The sequence below is a fragment of the Papaver somniferum genome, chromosome 6 (assembly GCF_003573695.1).
Source record: "Papaver somniferum cultivar HN1 chromosome 6, ASM357369v1, whole genome shotgun sequence".
Taxonomy (NCBI): domain Eukaryota; kingdom Viridiplantae; phylum Streptophyta; class Magnoliopsida; order Ranunculales; family Papaveraceae; genus Papaver; species Papaver somniferum.
In genome coordinates, this window is record NC_039363.1 from 93,688,736 (window position 1) to 93,707,723 (window position 18,988).

General features: G+C 34.1%; 1 long non-coding RNA gene across 2 annotated transcripts; it reads right to left on the reverse strand.

Annotated features, from left to right (window-relative positions):
• Positions 1 to 312: 312 nt before the first annotated feature.
• On the reverse strand, positions 313 to 3,547 carry LOC113288443. Of its 2 annotated transcripts, none has more exons than XR_003330630.1 (3): positions 1,792 to 3,547; positions 1,036 to 1,079; positions 313 to 328 (listed from the first exon to the last, which is right to left on the reverse strand). It is a non-coding gene; the product is annotated as an uncharacterized LOC113288443 (long non-coding RNA). The 2 variants fall into 2 exon arrangements; XR_003330629.1 differs by having other exon boundaries at positions 320 to 335.
• Positions 3,548 to 18,988: the final 15,441 nt, after the last annotated feature.

Here is an 18,988-nt window from a genome sequence, read left to right on the forward strand (position 1 = left end):
ACTAGGTGAACTATAAATTTAGTTGCTTGGTCTCAACTATACTGTAGCGCCCCCTAAGCTAGCAGCTGACTAATCCAAGAGATTAACTAAATAAATAGGCACTACGAATCTAATTCAAATACTTAAACATTCAATTAAGAAATATGCTACAAAACTTATCCCAAAACTAACCCGGCTCAGATATATATACATGAAATTCTCTCAAATGATACATATACAATAGTCATTTGATTTACAGATACAATAAACAACATAATAAACATAGCAGAAGTTAACTAATTAACGGAGTCAACACTTGTGGCTTTCGCGGCGCAACTCTGATCTGTCTCTGAAAACTGAAAGTGAGAATAATTAATATTTAACTTCTAAGTAATCATAAACAAGATTAAGAAAAACAATAATGTTTTCCCAGACATTAAATAGTGACGAAGTCACTGAGATACACAAACACGAATATGGACAAGATCTTTCTTCAACAATGTATACTATGGTTGTGCAATTCCGAACTCGCAAATCCTCACCTAATCGTAAATATGGATGTCGACAGTTCCGAACGCGCAAACTGTCGACTGATATAAGCATAAAAGCTGAATTCATGTAGATATAAATGTAAAAGAGCATATCCTCACAGAAGTAAACAAACATGTATATGGACAAACTCCATCTTCAAACAATGTATACTATGGTTGTGCAATTCCGAACTCGCAAATCCACACCTAATCGTAAATATGGATGTCGACAATTCCGAACTCGCAAACTGTCCACCAATATATCATAATAGCTCTAGGTATAAATGTGAAGGAGCGTATCCTATATACCACAAGTGAAAATTCGTATTTCCCGTAACAATTCATATGACAAACAAACATCACAAGTCCTTTCCAAACCATGAAAAAATTAACAAAATGAACAGAAGTATAGTAATAAAATATAAATAAAGCATGGAATGCGTAGACAGACAATGCATGGTTTGTTAAATATAAACTTTCGTAAAAGAAACAACAATGGTTACAAAAGAGTCAAATGTATTCCCACCTCTTTTGATGACAAGCCACGCCTACCTCGAGATCCACGATCCACTGGTTCATCATTTGAATTGATCGTTGTTAATATAGACTAACTGTTAATCATACAAGAACTTTAAGAATCCATCTAAAATGGCTCACAAAAGTAACATACAAGTCTATCTAATTGTTCTAAGCCCATTTAAGGTTCTACATCTTTTATTTATCTATCTTTAGCATAGCTAAGGTTTACTAATTGAATTGGGTTGGTTCTATAGTCTATTAGATAAGTCTTGTGAACATCTACAACTTTGTAGAAGAAGCCAAAGGTTAATTCGGACCATAAGGGTCTCTTTCAGGTCCATTAAGAGAATTAACTCTAAGCCCAGGTCTACTAACCAAGCCCACTAACTAAGGTCCAACCCATCCGAGTCAACTAACAGTCAAACTAACGGTCACTAACGGTCAAAGTGACGGTCAAGGGTCAACTCACAGTCAACGTCCGATGGTCGGGTCAAAGTTCAGGGTCAAAGTTCAGGGTCTAAAGTCTAAATCGGTCAACTGGGTTAACTCAGGTCAGGATAAGATAACTCGATGAGTCAACACCGATTCAGCACCGAGTCAGCTAAACTAACTCAGTCAGACATCAGATTATGATCACTAGCAAGCCTAAATCTTAAGAGCAGGAATTCATACAGTTTCACTAACTCAGATTCTATCTAAAATGATCATTACATAAATATTTACTCTAACAGAATTCAATATACAACTGGAATTTAAGCTTTACCTGCAAATACAGTGCTAAGCCATACTCTTCCTACACACAATTCAACAGTTGCAGCCACTTTGTAGACTACTTCAGCTGAACTCTATTCAACACTATTACTTCTATCAAACATCACTGCCAGAACTAACCTATACAGCTCATACATCTCATTTGCATCACCACCAACATTAAAACATCCTTGCTCCTCTAATTCTTCTCAATACACACAAACAACAGTTCTTACATTCATACTTACCACCACAACTTACAATCACAGTGCCGCTAATAGTTCCACCTCCAACACCAATTCTGCAATAACAACTACATCCACACTCTCTACTATATTGTCATTGTCTTCTCACACCCCAATTCACCTGCATCTCTATCACAGCACCACCAGCATCATTAAAATAACATCACTTTACCTAATCTCTATTGTTCACAAACTAACAGTCATCCACATTCATTAACCTTTCCAAGTCATCACTACTAATCTACAGCACCAACTCTGCTCAACACAAACTCAGTTAATATTTACATCCCCTGCAATCTCTGTCAATAGGAATACTAACAACATTACCACTTCTGCACATTCAAACAATTACCACATCCATTTTAACCAACTCAGAGCTACCATTTCGATAACACCAACAATTCTGAATACCTGAAATCTCATAACATTCATCTAAAGCTTTACTTCATTTCTTTTCTTGAATTTCAGTTGTGATCATACCCGATCCATTAATCTCAGTTACAACTTCAACAATCCCTGCACCTCTTAGTTCATACCACCAACACCACTAGGCCATCTCTTAATTCAATCAGAACTAATACAACTCACAAATAACTCAACTCTCAACATAAGTAGCCACAGATACACAAACAACATCATATCTAGCTACTACCCCCCTTTAGACTGTCATTACCACTCCAGCATACCTCCAATGTCATCCCTGCATACAATAACATCACAACAGCCACAAAACAACATCGATATCCCCATACTTCATTTCAGAGTCACATTCAATCTCACAACAACACATATACCCTTCATCTAAAGCTCAATTTCATTCTACAACATATTAACTCAACAATTTAACCAATTATTCTTATAATATCACAATTAAAGCAATTTAGCAACTTACTTAGGCTGTACATCCTCTGAATTGCTTCACTGAGTTCCTTCTTATGAAACCCTAACCTTAACTCCCAGTATCATCTTTCAATTCTTGTTCTTCTTCATCTCAAATTCACCATAACCTCCAACTAAGCTTACCCATCATCGGTTCTTTGATTTTTCTATTCACCCACTTTAGAAACCCTAATTCTTCAATTGAATTAATATTCACTGCTAGCACAACCCTGCTTCACTCAATACTATAATTCGCATAAAACCCATCTCATATCAGCATCCTATGACATCAATCTCAAAACTCTAATTTACATTTTATTTCTTTTTCCTGAGTTTGCATAATTGACTGAATCAACAACTAATTCTTATCCCATGTCTTAAATAAACAAAACCCATCACCAGTCGATCGATTCTGTCATCAACCTCACTTAATCTCCAAGGAACATCAAACCCTAATCTCGTTCTTCTCAGTTTATCTCGAAAATAAATGTATCTTCAATTGATCTTTTCCATAGATTACAGTCGCACCACCTTCATCATCTATTAGATAGCTTCAACATATGATTCTCTCAAATAATCGCAGAAAAAGAAGAACAGGGGAAGAAAGAAGAGAGAAGAAGAAAGAAGATATAACGAGGAAGAAAGAGAAAGTATAAGACTGAATGATCTTATCTGCTCGACTTGGTATGATAAGGTCAAAGACGAATGATAAAGATACTCTACAAAATGATATGGGGAGACCATGCCGGATAAGCCGTAAAATGACTATTCTGCCCTTCTCATGATTCCGATGATATCTTCTTCGTACGGTACCTGATTGACACGTTCGAGTAGTCCATTCCGCATAACTTTCCGAGATCTATCCAATGGTACTAGTTTCATACCTATATCTTTGTTAGATTAGTTTCTAATAATTAACATCTGTATCAGCTGATTGAGTTATTATCGGCTAATTCATCACTTGACCGGTCTAATAACGTTGACGAGCTCGAGGGTCTATACATTCACCCCATCTTATTCATTTTCGTCCTCGAAAATCAAACCATCCTTCTGGTCTTCAAAACTCCCCACCTTATAGAATAATCATATCTCTTGTCTAAGCGCAAAGAAAAGAAACAAAACACAAACCTATATGGCTTTCTATAACTAAAATTTGTGGCTCTAGGTTCAACTAGGTTGATTTAAATTCTATCAAATAGGGAAGTCTAAGTTTCTTACTCTAATTTCTATTTTATCAAATATATGACTCTAACTTCAAGGAAGGATCATATGAATCTTTCTAAGTGAACTTACATCTATTGGTTTTCTAAATTAATTTACAGCATACTTCTATGATTGGTCATCTCTGAATGCAGTTGCCCTGTCAAGGTTGGCCAAGCCCAACAATGCCTTCCTACGAACAGAGAAAACACAACCTTTACTATTCTCCAGTGCTACATTAATTAAATGCTAACTTATTATGACTAATCAATCTCTAAATTCTATTTTAACTAATTTAGCTTAAAAATTTTGCTTCATAATTTATATAAATAGGTTACATCATTTTAAGCAATTTAATCATAAAAATTTATTTTATTTTATTTTTATTTATCATTATCATTATTTATTTCTTTTAATGAAATCAAATTTTAATTACAAATGAAACTATACTATTATAACTAAATAATTTTTAAATCATGTACTATTTAAGAACAACTTAATGTTATTACCATTATCCAAATATAAATTTATATCTATTTGTTTATTTCATTATCTGACTTAATATAAGTAAATAACCACTAACAATTTATCATAATCGTTTGGTATTAATATTTTATTATCATTATAACATTTATTTCTTATTTCTTAGGCCGATAAAAGTTAATCGTAATCAAATTTTATATTTATTGCTAAAAATCTTTAAGTTGTACTATTAATAAAAATTACATTTTGTTGTTACTATCCTATAATTATTATAATAACATTTTTATTATTAACATCGATGGTCGAACTCTTATTCTAACTAGACTTCCAATTATTATCGAGTCCCAAAAGTATTATTAGCATTTATGTGATAATAAATTATTGACCCTACGTATAAGTCAAGGTGCCGATAAATTTCTATATGACTTTCAAAATTTATCAATGGTGTTGATATCACTATTTTTCTAATATTGGATTATGTATGTGTTCATACTTCTTAGTCTGATTATTCCCTAACCTTTATTAACTAAAGTTACTGGTGTACCCTAGAATTTTTACTTCATTACAAATACAAACAATTAAACAAACAAATCAATCAAATAAATCTTTTATTATTGATAGATTTTAGTAATTAAGATTTATCTCACAACCCAACCCAGTTCTAAACTAATGTAGTTCACTAACTGGCACTGGCTAATCCTATTCTCACCCATATAAGATCTAATAGTGAGCTCTGATACCAACAATGTAGCGCCCCCTAAGCTAGCAGCTGACTAATCCAAGAGATTAACTAAATAAAGAGGCACTACGAATCTAATTCAAATACTTAAACATTCAATTAAGAAATCTGCTACAAAACTTATCCCAAAACTAACCCCGCTCAGAATATATATACATGAACTTCTCTCAAATGATACATATACAATAGTCATTTGGTTTACAGATACAATAAACAACATAATAAACATAGCAGAAATTAACTAATTAACGGAGTCAACACTTGTGGCTTTCGCTGCGCAACTCTGATCTGTCTCTGAAAACTGAAAGTGGGAATAATTAACATTTAACTTCTAAGTAATCATAAACAAGATTAAGAAAAACAATAATGTTTTCCCAGACATTAAATAGTGACCAAGTCAATGAGATACACAAACACGAATATGGACAAGCTCTTTCTTCAACAATGTATACTATGGTTGTGCAATTCCGAACTCGCAAATCCACACCTAATCGTAAATATGGATGTCTACAATTCCGAACTCGCAAACTGTCGACCGATATAAGCATAAAAGCTGAATTCATGTAGATATAAATGTGAAAGAGCATATCCTCACAGAAGTAAACAAACATGTATATGGATAAACTCCTTCTTAAAACAATGTATACTATGGTTGTGCAATTCCAAACTCGCAAATACACACCTAATCGTAAATATGGATGTCGACAATTCCGAACTCGCAAACTGTCGACCAATATATCATAAAAGCTCTAGGTATAAATGTGAAGGAGCGTATCCTATATACCACAAGTGGAAATTCGTATTTCCCATAACAATTCATATGACAAACAAACATCACAAGTCCTTTCCAAACCATGGGAAGATTAACAAAATCAACAGAGGTATAGTAATGCAATATAAATAAAGCATGGAATGTATAGACAGACAATGCATGGTTTGTTAAATATAAACTTTCGTAAAATAAACAACAATGGTTACAAAAGAGTCAAATGTATTCCCACCTCTTTTGATGACAAGCCACGCCTACCTCGATATCCACGATCCACTGGTTCATCCTTTGAATCGATCGCTGTTAATAGAGACTAACTGTTAATCATACAAGAACTCTAAGAATCCAGCCAAAATGGCTCACAAAAGTATCATACAAGTATATCTAATTGTTCTAATCCCATTTAAGGTTCTACATCTTTTATTTATCTATCTTTAGCATAGCTAAGGTTTACTAATTAAATTGGGTTGGTTCTATAGTCTATTAGATAAGTCTTGTGAACATCTACAACTTTGTAGAAGAAGCCAAAGGTTAATTCGGACCATAAGGGTCTCTTTCAGGTCCATTAAGAGAATTAACTCTAAGCCCAGGTCTACTAACCAAGCCCACTAACTAAGGTCCAACCCATCCGAGTCAACTAACAGTCAAACTAACGGTCAAAGTGACGGTCAAGGGTCAACTCACAGTCAACGTCCAATGGTCTGGTCAAAGTCCAGGGTCAAATAGTCAAAGTATAAAGTCTAAATCGGTCAATTGGGTTAACTCAGGTCAGGACAAGGTAACTCGATGAGTCAACACCGATTCAGTACCGAGTCAGCTAAACTAACTCAGTCAGACATCAGACTATGATCACTAGCAAGCCTAAATCTCATGAGCAGGAATTCATACAGTTTCACTAACTCAGATTCTATCCAAAATGATCATTACATAAATATTCACTCTAACAGAATTCAAGAATTCAATATACAACTGGAATTTAAGCTTTACCTGCAAATGCAGTGCTAAGCCATACTCTTCCTACACACAATCCAACAGTTGCAGCCACTTTGTAGACTATTTCAGCTGAAATCTATTCAACACTATTACTTCTATCAAACATCACTGCCATAACTAACCTATACAACTCATACATCTCATTTGCATCACCACCAACATTAGAACATCCTTGCTCCTCTAATTCTTCTCAATACACACAAACAATAGTTCTTACATTCATAATTACCACCACAACTTACAATCACAGTTCCGCTAATAGTTCCACCTCCAACACCAATTCTGCAATAACAACAACATCCACACTCTCTACTATATTGTCATTGTCTTCTCACACCCCAATTCACCTGCATCTCTATCACAGCACCACCAGCGTCATTACAATAACATCACTTTCCCTAATCTCTATTATTCACAAACTAATAGTAATCCACATTCATCAACCTTTCCAAGTCATCATTACTAATCTACAACACCAACTCTGCTCAACACAAACTCAGTTCATATTTACATCCCCTGCAATCTCTGTCAATAGAAATACTAACAAGATTACCACTTCTGCACATTCAAACAATTACCACATCCATTTTAACCAACTCAGAGCTACCAGTTCGATAACACCAACAATTATGAATACCTGAAATCTCCTAACATTCATCTAAATCTTTACTTCATTTCTTTTCTTGAATTTCACTTGTGATCATACACGATCCATTAATCTCAGTTACAACTTCAACAATCCCTTCACCTCTTAGTTCATACCAGCAACACCACTAGGCCGTCTCTTAATTCAATCTGAAATAATAAAACTCACCAATAACTCAACTCTCAACACAAGTAGCCAAAGATACACAAAAAACATCATATCTAGCCACTACCCCCCTTTAGACTGTCATTACCACTCCAGCACACATCCAATGTCATCCCTACATACAATAACATCACAACAGCCACAAAAAAACATCGATATCCCCATACTTCATTTCAGAGTCACATTCAATCTCACAACAACACATATACCCTTCATCTAAAACTCAATTTCATTCTACAACATATTAACTCAACAATTTAACCAATTATTCTTATAATATCACAATTAAAGCAATTTAACAACTTACCCAGGATGTACATCCTCTAAATTGCTTCGCTGAGTTCCTTCTTATGAAACCCTAACCTTAACCCCCAGTATCATCTTTCAATTCTTGTTATTTTTCATCTCAAATTCACCATAACCTCCATCTAAGCGTACCCATCATCTATTTTCTTTGATTCTTCTATTCACCCACTTCAGAAATCCTAATTATTCAATTGAATTAATATTCACTGCTAGCACAACCCTGCTTGACTCAATACTATAATTCGCATAAAACCCATCTCATATCACCATCATATAACATCAATCTCAAAACTCTAATTTACATTTTCTTCCTTTTTCCTGAGTTTGCATAATTGACTGAATCAACTGATAATTCTTCTCCCATGTCTTAAATAAACAAAACCTATCATCAATCGACCGATTCCATCATCAACCTCACTTAATCTCCAAGGAACATCAAACCCTAATCTCGTTCTTCTCAGTTTATCTCGAAACTAAATCAATCTTCAATGATCTTCTCCATAGATTACAATCGCACCACCTTCATCATCTATTAGATAACTTCAACAAATGATTCTCTCAAACAATCGCAGAAAAAGAAGAACAGGGGAAGAAAGAAGAGAGAAGAGGAAAGAAGATATAACGAGAAAGAAAGAGAAAGAATAAGACCGAATGATCTTATCTGATCGACTTGGTATGATAAGGTCAAAGACGAATGATAAAGGTACTATACAAAATGATATGGGGAGACCATGCCGGATAAGCCGCAAAATGACTATTCTTCTCTTCTCATAATTCCGATGATATCTTCTTCGTACGGTATCCGATTGACACGTTCGAGCAGTCCATTCCGCATAACTTTCCGAGATCAATACAATGGTACTAGTTTCATACCTAGATCGTTGTTAGATTAATTTCTAATAATTAACATCTATATTAGCTGATTGAGTTATTATCGGCTAATTCATCACTTGACCGGTCTAATAACATTGACGAGCTCGAGGGTTCTTACATATACGAAGTTGGTTTAGATTTTGTATAGCGGCTTAATTCTGAGTGTATTAAATTCTGGACAAGGTCCCTGGGTTTTTCTTCTTTTGCGGTTTCCTCATTAACAAAATCTTGACGTGTCATTTACTTTTATTTTTCACAATTATAATTGTTCTTATTATAATTTAAAGTAAATTACACAAACGTTAATTACTATTTACTTGATATCAATCCTATTATGTTTGGTTAAGTACGAATCTATTATCAAGTAAACATACTTCGTTATTGTATTGTCTCAATCTTGTATCCATAGACGATCACACGAAGTGTGAACCTATTAGTTGTATTGTATCGACTCAGTACATAGACAATCACTTTCGGAGAAAGGACTTATAGATGGAAATTTTTTAGATTGAGGTATACTTGGGTACCCTCATCTTTTCAGATCCGGCTCACAGATTTCTATTTGTTCGATTGCAGATTGATTTGGGAAATTTATATATAACTCTTGGATACTTTTCCGTGATTGAGTCTGACTGTCTAGTTGATTCTCTTGGAATTGTATTGGAGTTGTCCATACATATTGACGAACAAAATATTGGGTGTGGTTGTTAGACCCCGCTTTTTCAACATCCATCTGAGGGACATGCATAGAATGAATTTTAAAAGCAGTTTCAACAGGAAAAAACATTATTGATCAAACATCATTTGAAGTTCTTGTACCAGCTATAAAAATATCAAAAACCATAATAAGAGATTGAGTGATAGCCAAACCTGCAATTGGAATATGAGCAAAGTCCATCCTAACAACCCAACAGTCTAACCAAATATGGATCTTGGTACCACATCTAACACACCAAAAACTATTATTATTATTTTTATAGTCTATCTGCATATATGTATACCCTTCCATATCCAAGAACTTGTGTCACTAATCTTATCTTGATTTAGGAAACTAACATCTCTGAAATATTTAGCCTCCATAATTTGAACCCACAACTCATCTCTTTCAATATTGAGCTTCCAAACCAGCTTACAAATATGAGTGTTAAACAATTCTAGATTTCTAAATCCAATGCCACCTAAATCCTTAAATTTGTTCAGATTAGACCGAGCAATGAACTTAATACCCTTATTAGTCGTATGACCCCACCAGAAATTCCTCTGGAGTGAATCCAATTTCTTTATGAGAGTAGATGGGATTTTAAAACAACCCATTTGATAAGCTGGCGGGAAGTTAAGGACATATTTAATCATAGTGGACCTACCATCCTGGTTTAAAGAAACACTTACCCAACTTCAAAGGATTGGGCAATTGGATCAAAAGGCTTCAGTTTAGAGTGACTAAGTAAAAGAGGGGCACCTAAATATTTTTCAGAATCTTTAACAATAGTCATATTAAGTGTTTTAGCTAGATCAACACAAGCTTGAGGACTAAGATTACCACTAAAATACACAAAGATTTATTAAAATTTAACAGTTGATCAGGATACTTACCAAAATTATGCAAAATATCCAAAAAACTATCAATATGATTCATACTAGCATCACCAAAAATGAGGAAATCATCAGGAAAAAGTAAATGGGTTATAGGAGGAGCTCTCCTGGCAACTTTCACACCTCTAATGACACCTTTCTCTCAGCATGCATAAAATTTCTAGATAAAAATTCCACGGCAATGATGAAAAGATGAGTGAGTTAAGTGAGTTAAGTTAATCTAATTAATGATTTGTGAGATTAAATTGATAAGTTGATTTTTGTTTAGAACTAGAAATAACCCATGTCGTAACGGCATGGCATGACACTGAATAATTTTTTGTTATATTGATTTTCATAATTACTATCAATGGTGGTAAGACTTATTTTGATCCATGTGGACTTTTAGTTGTGAAAATCTTTGGTCATCCAAATAATTATAAATTCGGTTACACTTGTAACTGAGTAAAATAATAATTTCTGATAAAAATGCTAGGTAAATTGTTTTATCTTTCCCTAAAATAATAATTCTTACTCGATCCCCAATGATTGTTAGTCTTTTATACTGATTTGTATTGTACTCATGGCATTATGCTGAATCTTCATCGGTTGAGCAATAAATGTAGTTCTTTTCTCCCTAAAATTATTCCTCCATTGCTGGCACTTTCGTCCTATGTTCATTATCCATATGCCCTGATGATTTCATTCCGGTACTATCCCATGTCATTTTCATTGCATGGTTTCGGCAAAGCCTTAAATCCATACTTTCATTCTCTTCGCGAATTATTATCATAGTTCAACGTACAACTCATGCATGAAGCATGGCTTTTTAGCAAAATATGTACAATTTTGCTAGAAGGATGAATAACCGTGTACGCGATACCTGCAGGTATCCGACGGGTATTACCTATTTGGACCCGCTAAAATTCGCATCCAATTGGAAAACTACCCGTCGGGTCTCAAGTTATTAATGGGTCCAAGTTTAGAAACCAAAACCAGACTCGAATCTACCGGGTCCGGTTCCAGGCAATGGGCATCCATTGACATCCCTAGCTAAAACTTATTTTGGTTTCGGCTTTTTTAAGTTTTGCACCAAAGAATTGATATTGGATGTTAAATAATTTCTACCGGAAAAATAACCTGTACTTATATTATGCTAGAAAAAAAAAGTTGGACTTTACTTATTATCATCTTTTTTTTAATCATAAAAATTTATAAATAATTTATTAGATTTTAATTATTTTATGGTGGTTAATTATGATATTTTGGTAAGAAAATAAAAAGTACCCTAGTTTAATTTTAATGTATGAATTTATGATCATTACTTATACTAATCATATTTATGATCATGTTAATAATATTAGTTTGCGTAGCCAATTAATTAGTTTTAATGCTCTTAAAGAGGTGGTATAAATGACCCAGACATTTGTTAAGAATATCCACCAAAAGTTCATCAATGTAAATTCATAATTGAGGAAGGTTATAAATATATGACCTTAAGATGTATAGTTAGGATAAAATGTGATGATTTGATCATCGTTTATCTCCCAAATGTTATCTGGCCCTCGGTTGGTAGAAAAAACATGTATCGTAACGGCACTGCTTATATTTTTTTAGGTCTTTTAGTCTTCCAATTTTAAGAGAGTGCTCTACTTTGTTTCAGGCCAAAAATAGTGTTCATGCATACATAATAAAATTAGTCATACACATCACCAAAAATCCAACAATCAAATTATTTAAGTAATAGTGTATATATCTGTATCCCTTCCCATCAGATTCACCTTACCACCACCGAGTCCTATTAATGCATATATGATTTCATTGTAATGTTTACTACAGAATGAGTAAGTGTATAGTTAGGTTTTAGATATTCTAACCGCCAGTTTATGTTTGATCAAATTTTAAAGTATCTTATCATGTGTTTGTAATCGTAATAGATATGTCACCCCCATTATTTTTTAAAACTTAATATTTCAATTAATATATTGAGTTATAAGGTGATCTATTAATTAAAGGTTAATAAATTTAGGTTTATGATGAAAGAGGTAACAAACACCACGATCATCAGATGTATATTGCTAGGATGAGACTGGGATGGTTGGATCATCCGTTTGTCTCCAAAATGTTATCTGGCCGTCGGTGGCTCAAAGACCCATGTTGTTTTGTATTATAAATAAGAATTATTGAGAGGGAGGTGAAGAAAAAAAGGGTTTTGGAAGAAAAAAAATAGATTTTATTTTTTTACGAGCCACAACCAGAGTATGATGTTTTGTGTACTCAGGGATACTTCAAATTTTTGTTAATGATGCTTGAATTGGCCAAAACATTCTGAAAAATGAAAAATTTACAAATTAATCTTGTTTAGGTTTAAAAATTTCGGCTACAATATCTGAAGAACAGGTGACCGAACTTATCTTTAAATGTAGTTCAACTAATTTTTTAGTTAACGCAGGTAGCCAGACTTAGCTTTAATAGAGTTTAAAGACCGAATCACAAAACTTTCCCTATCTTTGGTAAAGGTATATACTTTTGTTCCCTCATGTGTAAAGTTTCATCTCTATCCCATTGGTAAGGACTACCTAGTACTACCTGACAAACATCCAAAGGAACTACGCCGCATGTAACTTCGTCAATGTATGACTCATTTAGAGCAAATTTGAACATGCACTGATGTGTAACTTGTAAGACCCCTTCTTTTTGAAGTCATCCTAAAAGGTATGGTTTTGGATGTTTGGAGGTTTTCAATCATAACTTCTGCACCAAAGAATTTGAAAGTAAATTCTTCTGACTTCCTGGGTCAATAACAACATCAACTAATGATGTTTTGACTTGCATCTTCACTGTGAAGAGTCGCTCCATAAGATCATATTTTGAAAGTTTTTCTTTTGCCCTTGTCATAAGAGAGAGCTTTGAATTGGGTTCATTTATCCCGTGGACTTCTTTTGGAGTTTGAGCGACTAGTGCTGCCTTCTTGGCTTCTTTCCTCTGCAACCCTTTGGGCTTTGATGGGGTTCTTTACCCAACACTTTTCGATAACGTGACCTGTTTGCTTTCAATAGGTGCAAATAAAACCTTCCTTGTCACTAGACTTCCCTTCTTCTTTGTTCCCTTCACCTCTTTTCACAATGGTACCTCCATATTTTCCCTTAGTAGTCCCCTTTGAATCAGATTTCTTAAGCCTGCCTTCAATGGCATTATCTTTTATACTTGCTTTAGCAATATTATCAACTGAAAACATCTTCAACTCCTTCCGTGTATACTCATGAAACCCGGAGATATATATCATATAGATAACATAATCTCCTAAGTCCAAATCCAAAATCATAGCTTGATTATGGAATTTCGAAGTATATTCTTGCACGGTTTGGTTGTAGGACTGCTTCAGGTTTTACCACTTGAACCATCTCTCCTCAAGGTATCCAACCAGATAAAACTGTTTCCTTATAACTGCCTTGAATCTTTTCCACGAAAATACTCTCGTACCTAGGTTTTTCCCTTGACAAGCTTTCCACCAAGTTAGAGCATGCTTTTGTAGCTTCAATGTCGCGAAAGCAATCTTTTACTTTGAACCATATTCAAAGAAAATAAATAAGTCTCTAGGCGTTCAGTCCAATTATCCAATTTTTTTACATCGACACTCCCATCGTAAAGTGGAATATCAACATGAAAATCAATTTTCAGATTCTTACCATGAAGTTCAGTTGATGTAAGACTTTTAAGAAACTCGTTTTTCTTCTTTTCTTCGTCCTCATCTTCTTCTTCTTCTTCTTCTTCCTCGTTCTTTTATTCCGAATCTTCAGGTGAAGGTGTAATCTTTTTCTTCGTCTTGGGTGTATGACAACGAATAAATTCAGTCAATTCTTCAAGGGTGATTTGAATCGACTTCATGTCTGTTTGTAGCGTAGCCACCTTTTCTTCCATATTTTTTGGTTCCCTTTGCTTAGGTTCATAATCTGACTTCGTCATCCTTGATCCCCTTGTTCTCCCAACGTCTTCTAGCTTCTCTAGTACCTCACCAAGATTTCTGCAGAGAAATTTAGTGAAAACCATAAACCACAGGGATTTACCGTACAAAGTAATCTTGCTCGTGATGCCAACTTGACACATAGTATCTCTATACCTTGATAACTATTATTATAAAGGCGGAATTCAAAACAATAATAGACAAAAACTTAGAAAATAGAACACAAGTAGTAATTCGAAAAAATATATCTTCTCTAGATTATGAACAAGAAAACGATTTGCAATGCTCTCTTTGTTATGCTCACAATCTCTATAAACAGTAGTTAATCCTAAACTATTTGCTAAAGTTTTCCTTTGATAATAACACAAGTATTTGTCTACAAGATTTATCTAGGTCCATGTCTAGTTAACAACAAAACCTCCCTATTTATAGACTTTCATCATACTCAGTCGACAAGGTCTTCTACTAGGAATCTATTTCCTAAAATAAGAGTGTTGCCTAAAACAAAACTCTTCCTAACTAGGAATTCTGCCCACATAAGGTTTCCTCCCTAATTTAGGATTCTTCCAAAAAGACAAGAAGTGTGGGAACTTGTTCCTAAGCCACCAGGAGTAAACATCGTTGGAATAAAGTGGATCTACAAGAACAAATCAGACGAATTCGGGACGATTGTCAGAAATAAAGCTAGGCTCGTTACTCAAGGATATTCTCAAATTGAAGGTATTGATTTTGATGAAACCTTTGCTCCTGTTGCTCGTTTAGAATCGTGTTACTTGCCTATGCTTGTTATCTTAAGATAAAACTTTTTCAAATGCATATTAAATCTGCATTTCTGAATGGGGATTTAAAAGAAAAAGTAGTTTTTGCTCAACCTAAAGTATTTGAAGATCCATTATTCCCAGATTATGTCTTTAAACTGAAGAAGGCCTTGTATGGTCTAAAACAATCTCCAAGATCTTGGTATGATAAACTGACATCCTTCTTACTTCAAAAAGGATTCTCTAGAGGTGGTGTTGATGAGACACTTTTCACCAAATGGAGTGGAAAAAATGTTCTTGTAGCACAAATATATGTAAATGACATCATCTATGGATCCACCTCAAAATATCTAACAGATGAATTCCTGAATCTTATGAGTGGAGAATTTGAAATGAGTAATGTTGGAGAATTATCATATTTTATTGGTTTGCAAATACAACAACAAAAAGACAGTATTCTACTTTCTCAAGAAAAATATGCAAGGAATCCAGTAGAAAAATTCGAACTAAAAGGTGCAACACCTATGGAAACTCCGATGCCAACTACTGAAAAACTTCAATCAAATCCAGGTGAAAAATCAGTTGATCGGAAACTATACAGATCTATGATAGGGAGCTTGCTATATATAACTGCAACAAGACCAGACATTGCTTTTATTGTGGGTTGTTGTGCTAGATTTCAAGCAGATCCTAGAGAATCATATCTCAAAGATGTAAAACGAATCATTAGATACGTTAATGGTACAATAGATTATGGTCTATCATACTTTATGGATACGAACAACAGTCTTGTTGCCTATTCGCATGCTGATTGGGCAGGATGTGTAAAAGATCGTAAAAGCACCTCTGGTGGTTGCTTCTATGTTGGTCAAAATCTTGTAGCTTAGCTTAGAAAGAAACAGAGTTCACAGTCCTTGTCAACCTGTGAAGAAGAATATATTGCTGCCGGTACATGTTGTACCCAACTATTGTGGATGAAACAAATGCTCATTGACTATGGAATAAATATTTCAACTACGAGCATACTGTGTGATAACTCAGACGCTATTCGATTGACTGAAAACCCAGTTGAACATTCTCGTACTAAACACATAGATATCAAATGTCACTTTATTAGAGAGTTATATGAGAATGGTGTTATCAAATTAGAGTATTTTCCATCCGAGCGTCAGCTAGCTGATATTCTCACCAAACCCTTAGATAGAGCAACTTTCTAAAATCTAAGGAAATACATAGGGATTGTCAAGGTACATTATTACCTAGTGCGTTCGGCTTTCAACTTTTGCTTGCAATAGTTAAAAACCGGTTTTCAACCTTTCTCTGGTAAAGGTTGGTTGTTGTTATTCTTTTGTTTTGCATAAGGATGACAACATAATGATATTTCGATATCAATTCTCCCTGGAAGAAGATGCAAACATATTGGAGAAGTGGATGCGAAATTTGAGGTAACGAGTTTGTTAGTTAATCGTTTTCCTGTTTAAGAAAAGTCTGATTTTGTTTCATATATTTATTGCTTTTGCTTTACAAAATTTCGGTACAATTGATGTTTTATTCCATTATTTGTGTATGGATGTGTGTGTGACTCAATTGGTTCCGGTTAATAAAAACTATTGTTATCTTGCTTTATAGTGTGGTATCAATTGTCTAGGCTTACAAAATTTTGGTGCAATTTCGGTGCTTTAATGTCTATGTTGTTTCAATTGCTTCCGGTTGAGGTGAATAATTATGCAAGTTGATTTATTTGGTTTGTATGAATTGTTTATGGATTAACGAAAAAAAATGTTTACGGGATGAATTGTTTAGTCCAACTCGATTACGGATAAGAGAAACTAAGTTAATTCTGATCTTAGTTAGACTTATCAAAGCGGAGGTTCGGTTATTCAAGTCTAATCGAATGCCTTAACAAGAAATGCTAGTTAACTAACCTAGTACTTGTCTTGTTTAAAAGTTAAAGGTCTAAGTTCTATGGATAATTAGAACCTGATGAGAAAAATAGAGTTATCTTTATTTTGGTCTTATCGAACAAGCGATTGTATTTGTACAATCGGTTTAGCAAAGGAACTAAGGTGCTTAGTTGATTTTTAGTTTGCTAAACTATTAGGGAAAATTTCTTCGGGCAATTGTTTCCTTGGTAATATATCAAAATAAATTACTTTGTAGTTTCGGTTTTGATATTGGTTATCAAAAATGGTGTGTGGAACCCTCGTGCTTAAATCTATAGGTTTCCAAGTCTATTTTGAGATTTGTAAGATCCTTTCGGTTTGTCCTTTACTTTTTCGTTTCTTTTTCATTTTGTGACAAAAAGGGGGAGAAATATATGGAGTAAACAAGTGATACTGGCATTGATTTATATTGATTGGTGTCACTAATGGAAAGTACATTGGTGCTTAAACGTTTATCTAACGAAAGAGTGAAAGCATAGACTAAGAGGGGGTAACATATCATATACTTGTAGTTATACGGACTACAAAAGGAAATAACAAAGACGTGTGGACTGATAAAATCTACCTATCTTACCTTTAGGGGGGTATTATCTTTGTTATTATAATGTCAACAACGGCATTTAAGGATTGAATGTATACAGGTTATTGTGTTGTTGAATTCGGGAATCAAGCGTATGTGTAATGAATTCTTGTAATTTGTTTATCCATATGATGTAAGAGTTTTATCACTAAAATTGACAAAGGTGGATATTGTTAGAGCATAGCTCGGTTGAACCCACCAAGCGTTAGTATGTCAAGTTTGGTTGTCATATTTTAGTGAGCCAAAACTCATTTAAGAGTCGCTTGATTATGTACTAGAGTCAACTTCGTATAGGTTAGCTTGAAAGTATTAAGGTATGAGATATTACAAGTATTGCGAAGACTTTAAGAAGTGAAGAAGTAAGGAGCTACAACGACAACATCATCTTTCCACTTGAGTTTAGTGATATTTGACTTGAACCGTTTCATTCCCTAAACGTATCTTTCAAGTTGTGCGTATTGAAAACAAAACTGCGAAGCATGAATGATTATACTCTAGTTAGACATAGTATTAAAGAATAAAATACGGTGTTTATTGCTTTACCATTAAACTTTGTATATAAGACATCGACATAATCGTTTGAATGCTATTGTGATTATGTATGGGTATGAGGTGAAGATTTCATCCTAGGAAACAATGTTTTACATTCGTTTGAAGGAAGTAAATTCATGAACTTATTTTGTGAATCGAAAGAGAAATCGTCAGGCATTATTGGTATTATTATTCATTACATATCTTTTGAACTACCAATATGTTTGATTAGTATAACCGCTCATGACTTGTTTATGTTCTTGGTAAAACTATTCACAAAGGCCTGACTTTTGTATTGGTATGAATTTTATTAGTGAAATCGATCTTAAGTAATCACCTGAGATGGTATGATCGATTTTGTGTTATTGGTATGACCGACTATGGGTAAAGGGGAACCCATCCTAGTAGAAGGTTCAACCTATCACAAATGGGAATCCATCCTTGTATGAGGTGCAACAAGTTTTTAGCAAAAAGGGGAACCGATCCTATGGACATGTGCAACACTTTTTTAGGCAAAAGGGAAACGATCCTATGGACATGTGCAGCAAGTACAAGTTAGATACC